The sequence below is a fragment of the Danio rerio genome, chromosome 7, assembly GCF_049306965.1.
Source record: "Danio rerio strain Tuebingen ecotype United States chromosome 7, GRCz12tu, whole genome shotgun sequence".
In the NCBI taxonomy this organism is placed as follows: Eukaryota; Metazoa; Chordata; class Actinopteri; order Cypriniformes; family Danionidae; genus Danio; species Danio rerio.
In genome coordinates, this window is record NC_133182.1 from 19,894,001 (window position 1) to 19,900,000 (window position 6,000).

Here is a 6,000-nt window from a genome sequence, read left to right on the forward strand (position 1 = left end):
TGACTGAAAAATTTTGACAAAGCATTATTTTATTTTGGATGCGATTTTATTGGTGGGGACATTTTAATAATCTGTGGATATTGTTGGGGACATGTCCCCTCTGTCCAGCTAATTCTACACTCTTGGTTGATTAAACTCCTTACAGATTTCCTAACTGATAAATAACCTCATCCTTCTACTAGAACTCCCTAACTGCATCAGAATGGCAGAGTCACTCGCTGTCTTCAAGAAACGACTAAAAACTCAACTATTTAGTCTCCACTTTCCTTTCCTTTTTGCTCCACCGCTAACTGTACTACAAAAAAAAATTAAACATAATAATAAAAATAAATAAATTACTAATGTTTTGCTTCTTACACTCTACATACCTGAAACTTGCCTACAGCACTTATTCATTGTTGCTCTTATAGTTATGTAAATTGCTTCCTTGTCCTCATTTGTAAGTCGCTTTGGATAAAAGCGTCTGCTAAATGACTAAATGACTAAACTTTCTTCAGTTAAACAAAGAGAAAACTGAAATGATTGTGTTTGGAAACAGAGATGAGGTTCTCAAGGTAAATGCGTACCTTGGCACTAAAGGTCAAACGACAAAAAATAAGGTCAAGAATCTTGGTGTGACTCTGGAGTCAGATCTGAGTTTCAACAGTCATGTCAAAGCAGTCAGTAAATCAGCATACTATCATCTCAAAAACAGCAAGAATCAGATGCTTTGTTTCTAGTGAAGATTTAGAAAAACTTGTTCATGCTTTTATCAGCAGCAGGGTGGATTACTGTAACAGTCTCCTCACTGGTCTTCCTAAAAAGACAGTCAGACAGTTACAGCTCATCCAGAACGCTGCAGCCAGAATTCTAACCAGAAGCAGGAAATCAGAGCACATCACACCTGTCCTCAGGTCTTTACACTGGCTGCCAGTTACATTCAGAATAGATTTTAAAGTATTATTACTGGTCTATAAATCACTAAATGGCCTAGAACCTCAATACATCACAGATATGCTCACTGAATACAAACCCAACAGATCACTCAGATCTTTAGGATCATATAAACTAGAAGTTCCAAGGGTTCAGTCAAAGCAGGGTGAATCGGCTTTTAGCCACTATGCCCCTCGCTGCTGGAATCAGCTTCCAGAAATGATCAGATGTGCTCCAACATTAAGCACATTCAAATCAAGACTGAAAACACATCTGTTTAGCTGTGCCTTTACTGAATGAGCACTGTGCTGCGTCCGACAGATTGCACTATCATGTTTTTCTCTTCTTCTTCATTCTTTTATATCACATCTTACCTGTTTTTATGTTTTGTTTTGTTTTTACGCATTTTTATTATTTGTTTTTATTTTTATTTTACTTGTTTCTTTTATACTTGTTTATGTAAAGCACTTTGAATTGCCACTGTGTATGAAATGTGCTATATAAATAAACTTGCCTTGCCTTTGCCTTGCCTAAATGTAAATGTAAAACGCTTGAACCCTGATAATTGCTGCTTGCAGCTAAATTTTTATTTGTGTCTCCTGAACCTTTAGGATAACCAATCAAGAAAGATGGGTCTCAGTCCACTTCTCCTTACAAAAAGTAAAAAGAACTAACCATGGTTTTATTATAGTATTCAAGAGTTCACACTTAACTGATGATTGATTATAAAGCTTGTTTGGCATGCTGTCCCAGGAGAGAGCCATGAGCTCATAAGATCCTCGAGTCCGGGGCTCCCTCCTGTTTGCAAGGTAAGAAGGGAGTTTGAGCTCAGGTAGATCACTAGAGCTCCCCTGCTGTATAGCCAATGAACAGATAGCCATTGCTCTTAAGTGATAACTACTTACTAAGAGCATGTCTATGGTGCCGATTTAGATTAGTTAATTAAATTTAAGTTGTGTGTTTTTGGACGGTGGGAGGAAACTGGAGAACCCATTTGAGAACATGTAAACACCACACAGAAACATCGGCTGGCTTCGTAAGGACTAGAACCAATGATGTTCTTCCTTTGAGGCAACAGTGCTAACCACTGTGCCACCGTGTCACTCATCTAGAAAAGGAGGAGGAGTAGGGGTGGAAGGAGGGATTCTTAAAAATGAAGATGGCTGTTATTTGGAACTTAGGGTTTTTATAGTGGCTTAGGAATCATCTGATTGGTGAATCATAAACGTGATCCTCTCGAAATTAGTTTATAGATAAACTTTTTGGACCATTTGATTACCATTAAACTGCAGTTTTACTACTACAAAATGATCAAAATTAGCCAATAACAGGATATAATGTTCCAAGATGTGACCACAAAATGGACAGAATGCCCAAACATTTTTTTTTTCAAATTCTTGATGTTGCCTGTTGCACCTGCAGCCCAGTACTGGGAAACACCCATACATACACACACTACAATACAGCCAATTTTGCTTAACCAATTCACTTATAGCACATGTCTTTGGCCTGTGGGGGAGACTGGAGCACCCTGAGTGAACACGAGAAGAACATGCAAACTCCACACAGAAATGCCAACTGGCCCAGCAGGAACTAGCATATGTTTTACACAGCGGATGCCCTTCCAGCCACAACCCAAGACTGGGAAGCACCCAGACACTCTTTACAGTCATTCACTCACAAACACTACGGCCAATTAGGCTCACAGACAGACAGAGACTGTATTATGCCACCGTGCGGTCAAAATTGATATTACATAGCCTATTTCTTAATAATTCAGTTTCAATTGATTAATCCGTTTAAAAGGACGTTCCTCTTTTAGTAAAGCACGATGTGTTTTTATTTTTTTTTTTTATTCAATAGGGGAAATGTTATAAATACAAACTTGCGCGCGCGCTCTCTCGCTCTCTCTCTTTTAATCCTGTCGTGTTTAATTTGAGGTAAAGTAGATTTAAGCCACGCGTTAGAGAAAATCACGGATTTAACGGACACTGTGGCTGGAAAGAGTCAGAGGAACGGCGAGCTGGGAAACCTGTATGATCAGGACTGAAGGAAAACTGTTATTCTGTAAGTCTTTTTTTATTTAAATGTATTTATGTATGTAAAATCATGTGTTTTTGCGTTGTTTGAATGAAAGGTTTGTTTCGGCTTCTGAATTGCCAAAGACAGGAACTTGTCACACTCTTGCCAAAATGAAGTCGGTGTATATTTGTTAAGTCTTCACCTGCTGTTGTTTTATACGGCCTCGTTCTTTAACATTAGCTAATGTTTGCAATCAGCAAGATGAGGTTGATGTGAGAGAGTCCCAGTAAGCCTCTGTAAGCCGCTTCAAAGCCCAGAGGATCAAACCTGCTGCTATAATAAAGAGTCACGACTGGTGATTGACGCATTCTCGCTTTAGCCGAGTGTAAATGCTCCACTAATGTCAGCCAGTGTGTTTTTTGACAGTCCTTGACGGACACACTGCATTGACGACTCTCATGTGTCTGTCTGGTGTAGCTGAATTAGGCTACATGAGGAATTGTGACTTGTTTACTCGTATATAATGTATAAAACGTTGTAATTTAGAGGATAAAATGACAAAGTTGTTTTCAGATGTTTAAAATATCTGTATACTCAATGTTTAACAAATGTTTTCACTTAAAGGGGTAATTCAATTTTTTTTTTTACTTCATAATTTACTCACTCCTCAAAACATGTATGACTTTCTTTCCTCTGTTGAACACAAAAGAAAATATATTTTGAAGAATGTAATACCTGTAACCATTGATTTTTCCTATATGGTTAGGTTACAAGTTTAGCCCTTTCTTCAAAATATCTTTATTGTTTAACAGAAAAAAAAAGAAAATGAGAAAGTTTTGAAATCACTTGAGGGAGATAAAAAAGTGAGTAAATAATTATATTTGGGTGAACTATCCCTTTAAGAAGAGTTAAAAACATATATTAGTGGCTAATATTAAAGAGCGTTGAGGTTAATTTGGCTTTTGGAGGCTAATAAGCATGTGTGGTTAAAAAAGAAACACTTTCATTGCCTTACATTATGCATTTATCTTTACCTAATAAGTTGAAACAACTCTTTGTTTTTGAGAGCCAACTAATTTATTTCCACTTTCAGATTTAAAACTGGTACGTTTTCATTGACTTTGACATGTTACACACTTCATGAAAGTTTTTTTAAATCCACTTTAATAATATAATAATCCACTTAATATTATTATTATAACTATTATTAGATCATTTGTTTCAAGACCCTTCACAAGGAAATTTCACAAAAATCAAATATTTTAGGCCAACATCACAGTAAAGTTATTGTACCATTTACACTACCTGACAAAAGTCTAGTCATCGATCCCAGTTGTAAGAGCAAAAAATAATAACTTCCATTCGATCATTTGGAAAAATGCAGAAGGCAGATTTTTCAGATGAATCGTCTGTTGAACTGCATTTCAATCATCACAAATACTGCAAAAGACTTATTGAGGAACTACCAACCTACGTCACACATGACGTCACACGGCTATCTGGTTGCAAAAAGAAACCGGTTGCAAAAGCAAACATGTCGTGTTGTGCGGTAGGACGCCAAATGCAGTAGGATTCCAAAATCCAAAAATAGAAAACTTAACTTTTACTGTACAACACAATGCTTTTAATGCCAACCACAGACAGTGTTGGCTAAAAGGGAGCTGAATGGAGTGAGGATCTAATTAAAAATGCTCGACTCTGCAGTTCTCATTTCATATCAGTTCACGCTATGCTGAATCATACACATTACTTGTTTTTGATTGCAGCAATGATTTCAGCTTAAACAGTTAAGTATGGATAATTAACACTGAATGAATGCTAAGAATGAGTAGTAAAAGTGTGTTCACATACCCTGCCGTACAGGTGCAGTTCGCTGTCAGAATGAGGTTTTGCTTGTTGATGATTACCCAGGCCTTGTATAGTTCCGTCTTCTTTCCTTGTCTTAGGCTAGGCAGAACCTCGGTTTTTAGCATTACAAAGTTTTGAATCTGGTAATCATGAAACATTATTTCTTGCACATGTCCACACAGAACAAAACTGTTGGCATCCAAAGACTTCTCTCTTGTAAAATCACTTGGAGCTTCAATGCGATTGAATGTTTCGGGTTGGATGCTTGGTCATTTCGTCTTATGCAATATTGAGGTGCTTTCGCAAACGTACCTGTCAGAAGAACGCCGCTCACTTTAACGCTAATTTTGTCGAATTACTGTGCCTATCACTGGGTGACAAGCTGTTATAATACGCTGAAAGCATTATGTTAATAATATATATAATATATAATCAATATAACATATCTCTAATACAACAACAAACCCTTTACCGCATCGGATGTCATTCCCTCGCTGTAAATGCTAGCGCTCCCGTTTTTTTCTGCAACCTCGCTGCGCGTCCATCTTGAATGTTTACAAACATGGTGATTCGTCTACAGAATGCCTGCTGGAGATTTTCACACTAAAAGATTTTCACACAGATCAGTCGAGTTTGGTGAAGAAAATAAATCATGGTTTGGGGTTACATTCAGTATGAGGGTGAGCGAGAGATCCGAAGAGTGGAGAGCAACATCAACAGCCTGAGGTATCAAGACATTTGTGCTGCCCATTACATTACAAACCACAGGAGAAGACAAATTCTTCAGCAGGATAGTGCTCCTTCTCAAACTTCAGCCTCCACATCAAAGTTCCTGAAAGCAAAGACGGTCAAGGTGCTTCAGGATTGGCCAGCCCAGTCACCAGACATGAACATTACTGAGCATGTCTGGGGTAAAATGAAGGAGGCATTGAAGATGAACCCACAGAATCTTGATGAACTCGGGGAGTCCTGCAATAATGCTTTCTTTGCCATTGTAGATGACTTTATTGATAAAGTAGTTGAGTCAGTGCAGAGATGTATGGATGCAGTCCTCAAAGCTCATGAGAGTCATACACAGTATTAATTCCTTTTCCACTGCACCATGACTTTATATTCTATACTGTACATTATTTCTAAGTGACAAAACTTTTGTCTGTCCTAATTAAATAATTAAAAATCAAGGCATGATCATATTTTATTTTGGTAAAATAAGCGTAA

The 6,000-nt window shown here is 37.5% G+C and overlaps 1 long non-coding RNA gene across 1 annotated transcript in view; it reads left to right on the forward strand.

Annotated features, from left to right (window-relative positions):
• Positions 1 to 2,889: 2,889 nt before the first annotated feature.
• si:ch211-285j22.3 overlaps positions 2,890 to 6,000 on the forward strand; it is a 3,827-nt gene continuing 716 nt past the window's right edge. Inside the window, exon 1 of the long non-coding RNA NR_120357.1 lies at positions 2,890 to 2,979. This is a non-coding gene — a long non-coding RNA (si:ch211-285j22.3). The remainder of the gene's footprint in view (positions 2,980 to 6,000) is intronic.